The following is a 13,647-nucleotide window of genomic DNA, read 5'->3' as shown; positions in this document are numbered from 1 at the left end:
TGTCATGGTAATGGATGACCAGGGAAATGTCTGTGGAATGGGAATGATTGAGCAGGGAAATGTCTGTTGTCATGGTAACAGTTAACCAGGGAAATGTCTGTTGTCATGGTAATAGTTGACCAGGGAAATGTCTGTGGCATGGTAATGGTTGACCAGGGAAATGTCTGTGGAATGGTAATGGTTGACCAGGGAAATGTCTGTTGTCATGGTAATGGTTGACCATGGAAATGGCTGTTGTCGTGGTAACGGTTGACCAGGGAAATGTCTGTTGTCATGGTAATAGCTGACCAGGGAAATATCTGTGGAATGGTAATGGATACAATATACAAAGTTGATGAGCCTTGGTGATATAGACCGATTCCATTTCAGATGATATGGGACTCCCAATCACGACCGTATGTGAGGCAGCCTGTTTATTGTGGTCTTAAATTACAAACGGTCCTATAAATGACTTAATTATCTAGCGAATAAAACACCTCAATCCAGATTAGATCTGAGGGCGCAAAATGATCCATTCACAAGTAGGCCTTTTCCTTGACATAATCAGGACATGACAGGCATAAATAATCACCAGTGCTACAATAACAGATCACACACATTGTGGTTATCAGAAGACAAAATGTATCTCTGAGGCCTTAGTTGGCTTTTAAATATATCCAACATTCTATAACCATTCATCTGATAAGGAAGAAAATGTAAATGATGATAAATCTCTTTGTCAACAGAACTGAAAGAGTTACAACTCGGAATAGCAGCTTATACATTATTTTTAACATCAAGATCAGGGGAGAGCGCGAACGCAGCCCCCCACTACCAGAAATTATGCAATCGAGATTTCCACATTTGGGAAATTCGCAGGGGTCAGCACAGCCGGAGTGCAATGGCTGAAATGTCTGTTGTCATGGTAATGGATGACCAGGGAAATGTCTGTGGAATGGGAATGATTGAGCAGGGAAATGTCTGTTGTCATGGTAACAGTTAACCAGGGAAATGTCTGTTGTCATGGTAATAGTTGACCAGGGAAATGTCTGTGGCATGGTAATGGTTGACCAGGGAAATGTCTGTGGAATGGTAATGGTTGACCAGGGAAATGGCTGTTGTCGTGGTAACGGTTGACCAGGGAAATGTCTGTTGTCATGGTAATAGCTGACCAGGGAAATATCTGTGGAATGGTAATGGATACAATATACAAAGTTGATGAGCCTTGGTGATATAGACCGATTCCATTTCAGATGATATGGGACTCCCAATCACGACCGTATGTGAGGCAGCCTGTTTATTGTGGTCTTAAATTACAAACGGTCCTATAAATGACTTAATTATCTAGCGAATAAAACACCTCAATCCAGATTAGATCTGAGGGCGCAAAATGATCCATTCACAAGTAGGCCTTTTCCTTGACATAATCAGGACATGACAGGCATAAATAATCACCAGTGCTACAATAACAGATCACACACATTGTGGTTATCAGAAGACAAAATGTATCTCTGAGGCCTTAGTTGGCTTTTAAATATATCCTACATTCTATAACCATTCATCTGATAAGGAAGAAAATGTAAATGATGATAAATCTCTTTGTCAACAGAACTGATAGAGTTATAACTCGGAATACCAGCTTATACATTATTTTTAACATCAAGATCAGGGGAGAGCGCGAACGCAGTCCCCCACTACCAGAAATTATGCAATCGAGATTTCCACATTTGGGAAATTCGCAGGGGTCAGCACAGCCGGAGTGCAATGGCTGAGCCTCGCCCTGGGTGAACCGCCTTCTTGATCACGGTGTCTCCCTTGCCAGGTAAGTATGAGTTGTACACGTTGGTAGAGGGGCACTCATTCCAGGACAAAGGTGTTTATCTAACGGTTACCACATGTACTACTGACAATACCACATCATATCGACCAGGGTCTAATAACGTTTACTAATACAGTTGCGGACAAAGCGGTGGAAAAGCGATGCACTTTGTTTTATTATATTATATCGCTGTCTGACTATTTTTCCCATCATGCAACACGGTAGAAATGCTGAAATCACATTCGTGCTCACACAGCCAACCGAAAGACACCAACTATTTCTGGTGTTTTGTAGCGTTCCAGACATTGTAGGAATAGTTTCATCACATACGACCCCAGATATAAAGGAGAAACAGTCGCCTACTACTTCATCAACAACAACAAGACACAGTAGTAGCTACTAGGGATAGGGGGCGATATTTTGACTTCCGGATGAAAAGCATGCGCAAAGTAAACTGCCTGCTACTCAGGCCCAGAAGCTAGGATATGCATTGGTAGATATGGATAGAAAACACTCTAAAGTTTCTAAAACTGTTAAAATAACGTCTGTGAGTAAAACAGAACTGAAATGGCAGGCGAAACCCCGAGGACAAACCATCCCCCTCCCCCCCCAAAAGAAATCCTGCTACCACTGATTTCAATGGCTGGCACTTTTATAAAAGGGCGAAATCGTGCCCGATTGCAGTTCCTAGGGCTTCCACTAGATATCAACAGTCGTTAGAAAGAGTTGCAGGCTGTTTTTTTTTAAAAATGAGCCAGAAATTGCAGTTTTACTAGGTGGCTCCCATTTTGGCTGTAGTGTTTCCAAGTGCGTGACTGAGAGTGTTCTTTGGTATTTTTCACCGGTAAAGACAATAATGATTCTCAGTGTTAAATTGTATTGTTTATTTGCGTATTAGGATACCTAAGGATTGATTATAAACGTTGATTGACTTGTTTGGATAAGTTTATTGGTAACGTTTGGGATTCATTTTGTATGCATTTTGAAGGAAGGAAACCGAGTGGATTATTGATGAAGCGCGCCAGCTAAACTGAGTTTTTATGGATATAAAGAAGGACTTTATCGAACAAAAGGACCATTTGTAATGTAACTGTGACCTTTTGGAGTGCCAACAGAAGATCTTCAAAGGTAAGGCATATATTATATCGCTATTTCTGACTTTCGTGTCGCAACTCCCTGGTTGAAAATGATTTGTTATGCATTTGTGTGCTGGGCGCTGTCCTCAGATAATCGCATGGTTTGCTTTCACCGTAAAGCCTTTTTGAAATCTGACACGGCGGCTGGATTAACAACAAGTTAAGCTTTATTTTGATGTGTTGCACTTGTGATTTCATGAAAGTTTAATATTTATAGTAATTTAATTTGAATTTCGCCTCTGCAATTTCACCGGATGTTAGCCAGGTGGGACGCTACTGTCCCACCTATCCCAAAGAAACAAATTCTTATTTACAATGAAGGCCTACACCGGCCAAACCTGGACAACGCTGGGCCAATTGAATAGGCTACTGCAACTCATAGTATGTAGTACTTTTCAGACAGGTGATCTATTATAAATTATAAACTGGGTGGTTTGAGCCCTGAATGCAGATTGACAAAAACAAATATTTTTACTGTTCTAATTTAGTTGGTAACCAGTTTCTAATATCAATAATGCCCTTCTGGGGGTTTGTGGTATATGGCCAATGCTAGAGTGACCCCTATCCACAAGAAGGGCAGCAAAACAGACCTGTATCAATTTTGAGTGAGCGGTCTAAGATGCTGGAAAAAGTAATTTATGAACAGATAGAGGAATATACTGGCAATAATTTCTCTGTTTTGACTGACTTCATCAGGAAATAAGTGGACCAGGAAAATGTCTGTGGAATAGTTGACCAGGGAAATGTCTGTGGCATTGTAATGGTTGACCAGGGAAATGTCTGTGGAATGGTAATGGTTGACCAGGGAAATGTCTGTTGTCATGGTAATGGTTGACCAGGGAAATGTCTGTGGCATTGTAATGGTTGACCAGGGAAATGTCTGTGGAATGGTAATGGTTGACCAGGGAAATGTCTGTTGTCATGGTAATGGTTGACCAGGGAAATGTCTGTTGTCATGGTAATGGTTGACCAGGGAAATGGCTGTTGTCGTGGTAACGGTTGACCAGGGAAATGTCTGTTGTCATGGTAATAGCTGACCAGGGAAATATCTGTGGAATGGTAATGGATACAATATACAAAGTTGATGAGCCTTGGTGATATAGACCGATTCCATTTCAGATGATATGGGACTCCCAATCACGACCGTATGTGAGGCAGCCTGTTTATTGTGGTCTTAAATTACAAACGGTCCTATAAATGACGTAATTATCTAGCAAATAAAACACCTCAATCCAGATTAGATCTGAGGGCGCAAAATGATCCATTCACAAGTAGGCCTTTACCTTGACATAATCAGGACATGACAGGCATAAATAATCACCAGTGCTACAATAACAGATCACACACATTGTGGTTATCAGAAGACAAAATGTATCTCTGAGGCCTTAGTTGGCTTTTAAATATATCCTACATTCTATAACCATTCATCTGATAAGGAAGAAAATGTAAATGATGATAAATCTCTTTGTCAACAGAACTCAAAGAGTTAAAGCTCAGAATACCAGCTTATACATTATTTTTAACATCAAGATCAGGGGAGAGCGCGAACGCAGTCCCCCACTACCAGAAATTATGCAATCTAGATTTCCACATTTGAGAAATTCGCAGGGGTCAGCACAGCCGGAGTGCAATGGCTGAGCCTTGTCCAGGGTGAACCGCCTCCTTGATCACGTTGTCTCTCTTGCCAGGTAAGTATGAGTGGTACACGTTGGTAGAGGGGCACTCATTCCAGGACAAAGGTGTTTGTCTAACGGTTACCACTTGTACTACTGACAATACCACATCATATCGACCAGGGTCTAATAACGTTTACTAATACAGTTGCGGACAAAGCGGTGGAAAAGCGATGCACTTTGTTTTATTATATTATATCGCTGTCTGACTATTTTTCCCATCATGCAACACGGTAGAAATGCTGAAATCACATTCGCGCTCACACAGCCAACCGAAAGACACCAACTATTTCTGGTGTTTTGTAGCGTTCCAGACATTGTAGGAATAGTTTCATCACGCTTGTTTTCTGCTCTCAGTAAAATATGATTCCACCATCGACCACAGGGTGGCATACGACCCCAGATATAAAGGAGAAACAGTCGCCGACTACTGCAAATCAAATCTTATTGGTCACTTTCACGTGATTATCAGACGTTATTGCGAGTATAGCGAAGTGCTTCTAGCTCTGACAGTGCAGTAATATCTAACAAATTACACAACATTTACTCAATACACACAAATCTCAGTAGGAATGAATTTAGACTATATAAATATGGATGAGCGATGTCAGAACTGAACGGACTAAGATACAGTAGAAAAGTCCCACACAGCAAACTTTCCTTAAAAAGACGACTATGCCCGACGGCTAATATACATTCAGTTTTGGTTGAAAGTTGAAAAGACGTCCGTCTACTGCCCGTTTTGGTTGAAAGTGAAAGATGGTGCCGTGTAAACAACACAAAATAAATGATAGGTGTACCAGAGAGTTGATCTGTACTAATGAAATTATTATTTAGGCCATTGTATACTGTAGGATAATTATTCAAGAGAATGCTTGAATGTATTTAAATGCAGGACTAGTAGGCTGTGTGATGAAATGAAGTAATAGTAAGGACTAATTGATGACAGGACAGAAATCTGAACAACACCAGCATAATGACATACTAGAGTCTGCTCTAATGAAGAACAACAAATGGTAAAGCTTTTATTAGGGCTACAGCATAGCAAAATAAAAATAAAACAAGAATTTGAGAACCTGTCATGTTGTGCGGACCGTTAAACATTTTTAGAACTTGCGTGTCAATAGGTTAAAAGGTCATTAAGGTCACATGATCACCTCATTCAAGGTGGGGGCGGCAGGTAGCCTAGTGGTTTGAGTTGTTGGATCGATCCCCGAGCTGACAAGGTAAAAATCTGTCCTTAATAAACGACGACTGTCGTTAATAAATCTAAATTGCCAAGCTCCTAAAACCATTCTTCTCAAAAAGGGACTACACAAATTACCACCATGCAAATTAATAATTGGTTTAGAAGACAAAATAAGAATCTAGCCTATTAAAACAGACAGAGCAGGTCATTTTGATTCTGTGACCTTAGTGACCCTTTCAGCAATGGGAGGGTGTAGTAAAGGCTGTTCTTATGCACAACGCAACTCAGCGTTGCCTGGATACAGACTGTAACCATGTATTGTGTGGTTACGGTACCACAACACCCGGAGGACTTTGTTTTTATGGCTATGACACTCACAGCCATGATAAAATGTCATCATAACACATTGGCTCTCATGTATTATTGCTCAAATATACCATGGCTGTTAGCCAATCAACTTTCAGGGCTCAAACCACCAAGTTATTAATACAAAATATACTACAGAATAATGACATGTTTGTAGGGACCGTTGACAACAGAGTACACAGTTGTGTTTCCTAATCCCGCTTCGCGTGATGGCCGTTGAAGTTGAACAAGGACATCAGGCCGTTGGTAAAGAGCCTGAAAGTCAAGCACACATAGGAAGTACTTTATGAAATGAACACTTTCAAACTGCTGAGGAGAAAAGGCTCTTGGATTTACTGTCTTTGTTGCAGACAGTTTGTATCACTAACGATACCTTTAAAATGACTTACTTATTGGATCCATTCTAGAGATATGACATACCAACATGACCTTGTTGGCACAGTCCTTTGTGTCCTTACCACCAATTTTGCTTAACCTTGCAATCTGTATCAAGAGACTTTGTTTGAAACACCGGAAGTTATGCAGTAATCATCACTGTCTCAGTATGACTACTTAAAAAAAGATATCTACAGGCATTGCTTATAAGACTGAAATTAACTAATTGTATAGCTTTCGGTCGGTAGTGTGAAAAATGCTGACTAAATCTACAGTGTAAATGAAATGTCAAAATAAATTTCAATTTCCCCATCAGATTCTGTGCATCTACACTTTGGAGCTGCTTGTCTAGTTGCTCAAAGTCTTCCTCCGTCTCCATCCTCTTCACATGGAACTCAGAGTCACAGGGCTCTGCTTTCCCAACACGTTTCACCTCCTCCAATATCTCCACCAATTTAGTTAAGACACACTTCTGAAATTCTGAAAGGAGAACATTTTGTTGACACTGTGGAAATATGGGGTTGTCACACGCAAGACGATCCTGACAGACAAGATTGTGATTGCAAAAATGTTTTGACATTTTACTTGCAATAATACATATAGTTCAACGTTTCAATAATATTCTATATTCTAATGGATTCAGTGTTTAACTTTAACACAAGTTTCAAGTTTGTAGTCAATTTTGAGTCGTTCCACAAAAATAGTTGGCTTTTTAATTAGTGCATCATTTATACATTAAATATCAGAGAACCAAAAGACACACATTTCGTGGAACAATCATCTTACTGTCAATATTCATGGGAAACAGCTCTGGTCTAGCGGAGGGAATGGGAGGGTGAGAGCTGCCATGCTCTTGGCTCCGTTGGGACTGGCAAGTAGAAGCCCTGGAATAAATCTGCAGAATTCAAAGCCAACTCAGTGTCAACCCAGAGATAAACAGCTAAAAATATATTTTTGCAAATCTACAAAATACAAAACATATTTTAAGGATAGTTTTAATCTTCAGTTATCAAGTATAATTTCTGCTCATCGTAAGGAAACTAGCGCTGATGAGCGAACGCATCCCCGTCGTGTGCATGTTGTCTGTGTGTGCTCTTTAGTTACTACAGTTGAAGTCGGAAGTTTACATAAACCTTAGCCAAATACATTTAAACTCAGTTTTTCACAATTCCTGATATTTAATCCAAGTAAAAATTCCCTGTCTTAGGTCAGTTAGGATCACCACTTTATTTTAAGAATGTGAAAAGTCAGAATAATAGTTTATTTCGGCTTTTCTTTCTTTCATCACATTCCCAGTGGGTCAGACGTTTACATACACTCAATTAGTATTTGGTAGCATTGCCTTTAAATTGTTTAACTTGGGTCAAACGTTGCGGGTAGCCTTCCACAAGCTTCCCACAATAAGTTGGGTGAATTTTGGCCAATTCCTCCTAATAGAGCTGGTGTAACCGAGTCAGGTTTGTAGGCCTCCTTGCGCGCACACGCTTTTTCAGTTCTGCCCACACATTTTCTATAAGATTGAGGTCAGGGCTTTGTGATTGCCATTCCAATACCTTGACTTTGTTGTCCCTAAGCCGTTTTGCCACAACTTTGGAAGTATGCTTGGGGTCATTGTCCATTTGGAAGACCCATTTGCGACCAAGGTTTAACTTCCTGACATTTCTCCAAAAAGTACGATCTTTGTCCCCATGTGCAGTTGCAAACCGTAGTCTGGCTTTTTTTTTATGGCGGTTTTGGAGCAGTGGCTTCTTTCTTGCTGAGCGGCCTTTCAGGTTATGTCAATATAGGACTCGTTTTACTGTGGATATAGATACTTTGTACCTGTTTCCTCCAGCATCTTCACAAGGTACTGTGCTATTGTTCTGGGATTGATTTGCACTTTTCGCACCAAAGTACGTTCATCTCTAGGAGACAGAACGCATCTCCTTCCTGAGCGGTATGATGGCTGTGTGGTCCCATGGTGTTTATACCTGCGTACTATTGTTTGTACAGATGAACGTGGTACCTTCAGGCGTTTGGAAATTGCTCCCAAGGATGAACCACACTTGTGGAGGTTTACAATTTTTGGCTGATTTCTTTTGATTTTCCCATGATGTCAAGCAAAGAGGCACTGGGTTTGAAGGTAGGCCTTGAAATACATCCACAGGTACACCTCCAATTGACTAAAATGATGTCAATTAGCCTATTAGAAGCTTCTAAAGCCATGGCATAATAATTTTCCAAGCTGTTTAAAGGCACATTCAACTTAGTGTATGTAAACTTCTGACCCACTGGAATTGTGATACAGTGAATTATAAGTGGAATAATCTGTTTGTAAACAATTGTTGGAAAAATTACTTGTGTCATGGCACAAAGTAGATGTCCTAACTGACTTGGCAAAACTATAGTTAAGACATTTGTGGAGTGGTTGAAAAACGAGTTTTAATGACTAAAACCTAGGAACACAAGCATTACACTACACCCACAATAACATCTGCTAAAAATGTGAATGCGACCAATAAAATGTGATTTGATTTAAATGGCGCCTGGGTGTGAGAATTCATTATTGAAAAATACATTGAGAAAGGTTGGTAAACCAATACATAGTCATGGTTGGGATCAATTTCATTTAAATTCCAGTCAATTCAGGAAGTAGACTGAAACTCTAATTCCAATTCTCCTCAATGCTTTTCAATTAAGACAATTTTGAATTTGGTTTACTTTCTGACTTGACTGGAATTGAAATGGAAGTGACCCCCACCATCTACATAGTCACTATGAAAATATAGACCTTAATGATATTTTTAGTATATTTTTAGTAAAAGTGAAATATTGTGTTTATTATCTATTGAGTTTTAATCTATGAGTGTCTGTGTGTGTCTCTCTCTCTCTCTCTCTCTGTGTGTTTCTGTCCACGTGATTCTGTCCACGTGATTGTGTGTGTGTGTGTGTGTGTGTGTGTGTGTGTGTGTGTGTGTGTGGAACTCTGTCCAGACACCACTAGACCACTGCCAAGCCAGGAATAATTCTACAGGGACCTGTAGAAACAGCACTTTGACTTTTAACACATTTTGATATGTTACAGCCTTATTAATTATTATTGGTCTTCATGGAGATACAGCACCTTCGGAAAGTATTCAGACCCTTTGACTTTTTCCGGAATTTGTAACGTTACAGCCTTAATTAGGGTTAGGGGGCAGTATTGACACGGCTGGATAAAAAACGTACCCGATTTAATCTGGTTACTACTCCTGCCCAGTAACTAGAATATGCATATAATTATTGGCTTTGGATAGAAAACACCCTAAAGTTTCTAAAACTGCTTGAATGGTGTCTGTGAGTATAACAGAACTCCTATGGCAGGCCAAAACCTGAGAAGATTTCAAGCAGGGAGTGGCCTGTCTGAGAAGTAGTGTTTCATCTTGGCTCTTTTTATTGAAGACTCAGGATCTGTGCAATAACGTGACACTTCCTACGTCTTCCATAGGGTCTCAGAGCCCGGGAAAACGTTGAACGATATCGAGGCAGGCTCTGGCTGAAACACTTTATCGCTTTTGGCAAGTGGCCACTCAGAGTACTATGGGCTTAGGCGCGTGCCCGCTTCGACCGAATGCTTTGTTTTCCTTTGTCTGTTTATCTAAACGCAGATTCCCGGTCGGAATATTATCGCTTTTTTATGAGAAAAATTGCATAAAAATGGATTTTAAACAGCGGTTGACATGCTTCGAAGTACGGTAATGGAATATTTAGAATTCTTTTGTCACGAATTGCGCCATGCTCGTCACCCTTATTTAGCCTTTAGGATAGTGTCTAGAACGCACGAACAAAACGCCGCTGTTTGGATATAACGATGGATTATTTTGGACCAAACCAACATTTGTTATTGAAGTAGAAGTCCCGGGAGTGCATTCTGACGAAGACAACAAAGGTAAGAACATTTTTCTTATAGTAAATCTGACTTTGATGAGTGCTAAACCTGCTGGGTGTCTAAATAGCTAGCCCTGTGATGCCGGGCTATCTACTGAGAATATTGCAAAATGTGCTGTCACCGAAAAGCTATTTTAAAATCGGACATATCGAGTGCATAGAGGAGTTCTGTATCTATAATTCTTAAAATAATTGTTCTGCTTTTTGTGAACGTTTATCGTGAGTAATTTAGTAAATTCACCGGCAGTGTTCGGTGGGAATGCTAGTCACATGCTAGTCACATGCTAATGTAAAAAGCTGGTTTTTGATATAAATATGAACTTGATTGAACAAAACATGCATGTATTGTATAACATAATGTCCTAGGGTTGTCATCTGATGAAGATCATCAAAGGTTAGTGCTACATTTAGCTGTGGTTTGGGTTTATGTGACATTATATGCTAGCTTGAAAAATGGGTGTCTGATTATTTCTGGCTCGGTACTCTGCTGACATAATCTAATGTTTTGCTTTCGTTGTAAAGCCTTTTTGAAATCGGACAGTGTGGTTAGATTAACGAGAGGCTTATCTTTAAAATGGTGTAAAATAGTCATATTTTTGAAAAATTGAAGTAATAGCATATCTAAGAATTTGAATAACGCGCCACAGGATTCAACTGGCTGTTGAGCCCATAGAGCTTAATCTTAAACTGTTTTTTTCCTCATCAATCTACAATACCCCATAATGACATCACAATACCCCATAATGACATCACAATACCCCATAATGACATCACAATACCCCATAATGACAAAGCAAAAATGGGTTTTTAGAAATTTTAGCAAATTTATTTAAAAATAACTACCCAGAAATATCACATTTGCATAAGTTTTCAGACCCTTTACTCAGTACTTTGTTGAAGCACCTTTGGCAGTGATTAGAGCCTCAAGTCTGCTTGGGTATGACGCTACAAGCTTGGCACACCTGTATTTGGGAAGTTTCTCTCATTCTTCTCTGCAGATCCTCTCAAGTTCTGACAGGTTGGACGGGGAGAGTTGCTGCACAGCTATTTTCAGATCTCTCCAGAGAAGTTTGATTGAGTTCAAGTCCAGACTAGTCGGGTACTGCGAATGTGTCTGGGAAACTGGCTCTGAGAATGGTTGTGTTGATATTCAGCCCCTCTCATGAACCTCTAACAGGCCAACGCTGTACAGTGACTTCTGTACAGACTGTAACGTAACAAAATGTGAAAAAAGTCAAGGTGTCTGAATACTTTCCGAATGCACTGTATATATACCACAGCATATCTTTACTGTAATATATTCTACATATATACCACAGCATATCTTTACTGAAATATATTCTACATATATAACACAGCATATCTTTACTGAAAAATATTCTACATATCTACCACAGCATATCTTTACTGTAATATATTCTACATATCTACCACAGCATATCTTTACTGTAATATATTCTACATATATACCACAGCATATCTTTACTGTAATATATTCTACATATATACCACAGCATATCTTTACTGTAATATATTCTACATATATACCACGGCATATCTTTACTGTAATATATTCTACATATCTACCACAGCATATCTTTACTGTAATATATTCTACATATATACCACAGCATATCTTTACTGTAATATATTCTACATATATACCACAGCATATCTTTACTGTAATATATTCTACATATATACCACAGCATATCTTTACTGTAATATATTCTACATATATACCACAGCATAACTTTACTGTAATATATTCTACATATCTACCACAGCATATCTTTACTGTAATATATTCTACATATCTACCACAGCATATCTTTACTGTAATATATTCTACATATCTACCACAGCATATCTTTACTGTAATATATTCTACATACCTACCACAGCATATCTTTACTGTAATATATTCTACATATCTACCACAGCATATCTTTACTGTAATATATTCTACATATCTACCACAGCATATCTTTACTGTAATATATTCTACATATCTACCACAGCATATCTTTACTGTAATATATTCTACATATATACCACAGCATATCTTTACTGTAATATATTCTACATATATACCACAGCATATCTTTACTGTAATATATTCTACATATATACCACAGTATATCTTTACTGTAATATATTCTACATATATATACCACAGCATATCTTTACTTTAATATATTCTACATATTCCACAGCATATATTTACTGTAATATATCTAGTGTAGTCAGTCTGTTAAGGTGAGGTGTTGTAAATGTAGTGTAGTCAGTCTGTTAAGGTGAGGTGTTGTAAATGTAGTGTAGTCAGTCTGTTAAGGTGTTGTACATGGAGTGTAGTCAGTCTGTTAAGGTGAGGTGTTGTAAATGTAGTGTAGTCAGTCTTTTAAGGTGAGTTGCTGTAAATGTAGTGTAGTCAGTCTGTTAAGGTGAGGTGCTGTAAATGTAGTGTAGTCAGTCTGTTAAGGTGAGGTGTTGTAAATGTAGTGTAGTCAGTCTGTTAAGGTGAGGTGCTGTAAATGTAATGTAGTCAGTCTGTTAAGGTGAGGTGCTGTAAATGTAGTGTAGTCAGTCTGTTAAGGTGTTGTAAATGTAGTGTAGTCAGTCTGTTAAGGTGAGGTGCTGTAAATGTAGTGTAGTCAGTCTGTTCAGGTGAGGTGTTGTAAATGTAGTGTAGTCAGTCTGTTATGATGAGGTGTTGTAAATATAGTGTAGTCAGTCTGTTAAGGTGTTGTAAATGTAGTGTAGTCAGTCTGTTAAGGTGAGGTGCTGTAAATGTAATGTAGTCAGTCTGTTAAGGTGAGGTGCTGTAAATGTAGTGTAGTCAGTCTGTTAAGGTGTTGTAAATGTAGTGTAGTCAGTCTGTTAAGGTGTTGTACATGGAGTGTAGTCAGTCTGTTAAGGTGAGGTGTTGTAAATGTAGTGTAGTCAGTCTGTTAAGGTGAGGTGCTGTAAATGTAATGTAGTCAGTCTGTTAAGGTGAGGTGCTGTAAATGTAGTGTAGTCAGTCTGTTAAGGTGTTGTAAATGTAGTGTAGTCAGTCTGTTAAGGTGTTGTACATGGAGTGTAGTCAGTCTGTTAAGGTGAGGTGTTGTAAATGTAGTGTAGTCAGTCTGTTAAGGTGAGGTGCTGTAAATGTAGTGTAGTAACTCTTTTAAGGTGAGTTGCTGTAAATGTAGTGTAGTCAGT

At 39.0% G+C, this 13,647-nt stretch overlaps 2 non-coding genes and 1 pseudogene across 2 annotated transcripts; all 3 read right to left on the bottom strand.

Moving 5' to 3' along the window:
• Nucleotides 1–782: 782 nt before the first annotated feature.
• Nucleotides 783–927, bottom strand: LOC123732847 (uncharacterized; annotated as a pseudogene).
• A 718-nt stretch (nt 928–1,645) lies between these two features.
• Nucleotides 1,646–1,809, bottom strand: LOC123732842 (U1 spliceosomal RNA). Its single transcript, XR_006763438.1, has one exon. It is a non-coding gene; the product is annotated as a U1 spliceosomal RNA (small nuclear RNA).
• A 2,657-nt stretch (nt 1,810–4,466) lies between these two features.
• Nucleotides 4,467–4,630, bottom strand: LOC123732846 (U1 spliceosomal RNA). Its single transcript, XR_006763442.1, has one exon. It is a non-coding gene; the product is annotated as a U1 spliceosomal RNA (small nuclear RNA).
• Between the last annotated feature and the right edge of the window lie 9,017 nt (nt 4,631–13,647).

The sequence above is a fragment of the Salmo salar genome, unplaced genomic scaffold (assembly GCF_905237065.1).
Source record: "Salmo salar unplaced genomic scaffold, Ssal_v3.1, whole genome shotgun sequence".
NCBI classification, from domain to species: domain Eukaryota; kingdom Metazoa; phylum Chordata; class Actinopteri; order Salmoniformes; family Salmonidae; genus Salmo; species Salmo salar.
Note: the sequence above shows the minus strand (reverse complement) of the source record. Positions and strands in the feature narration are given on the sequence as shown.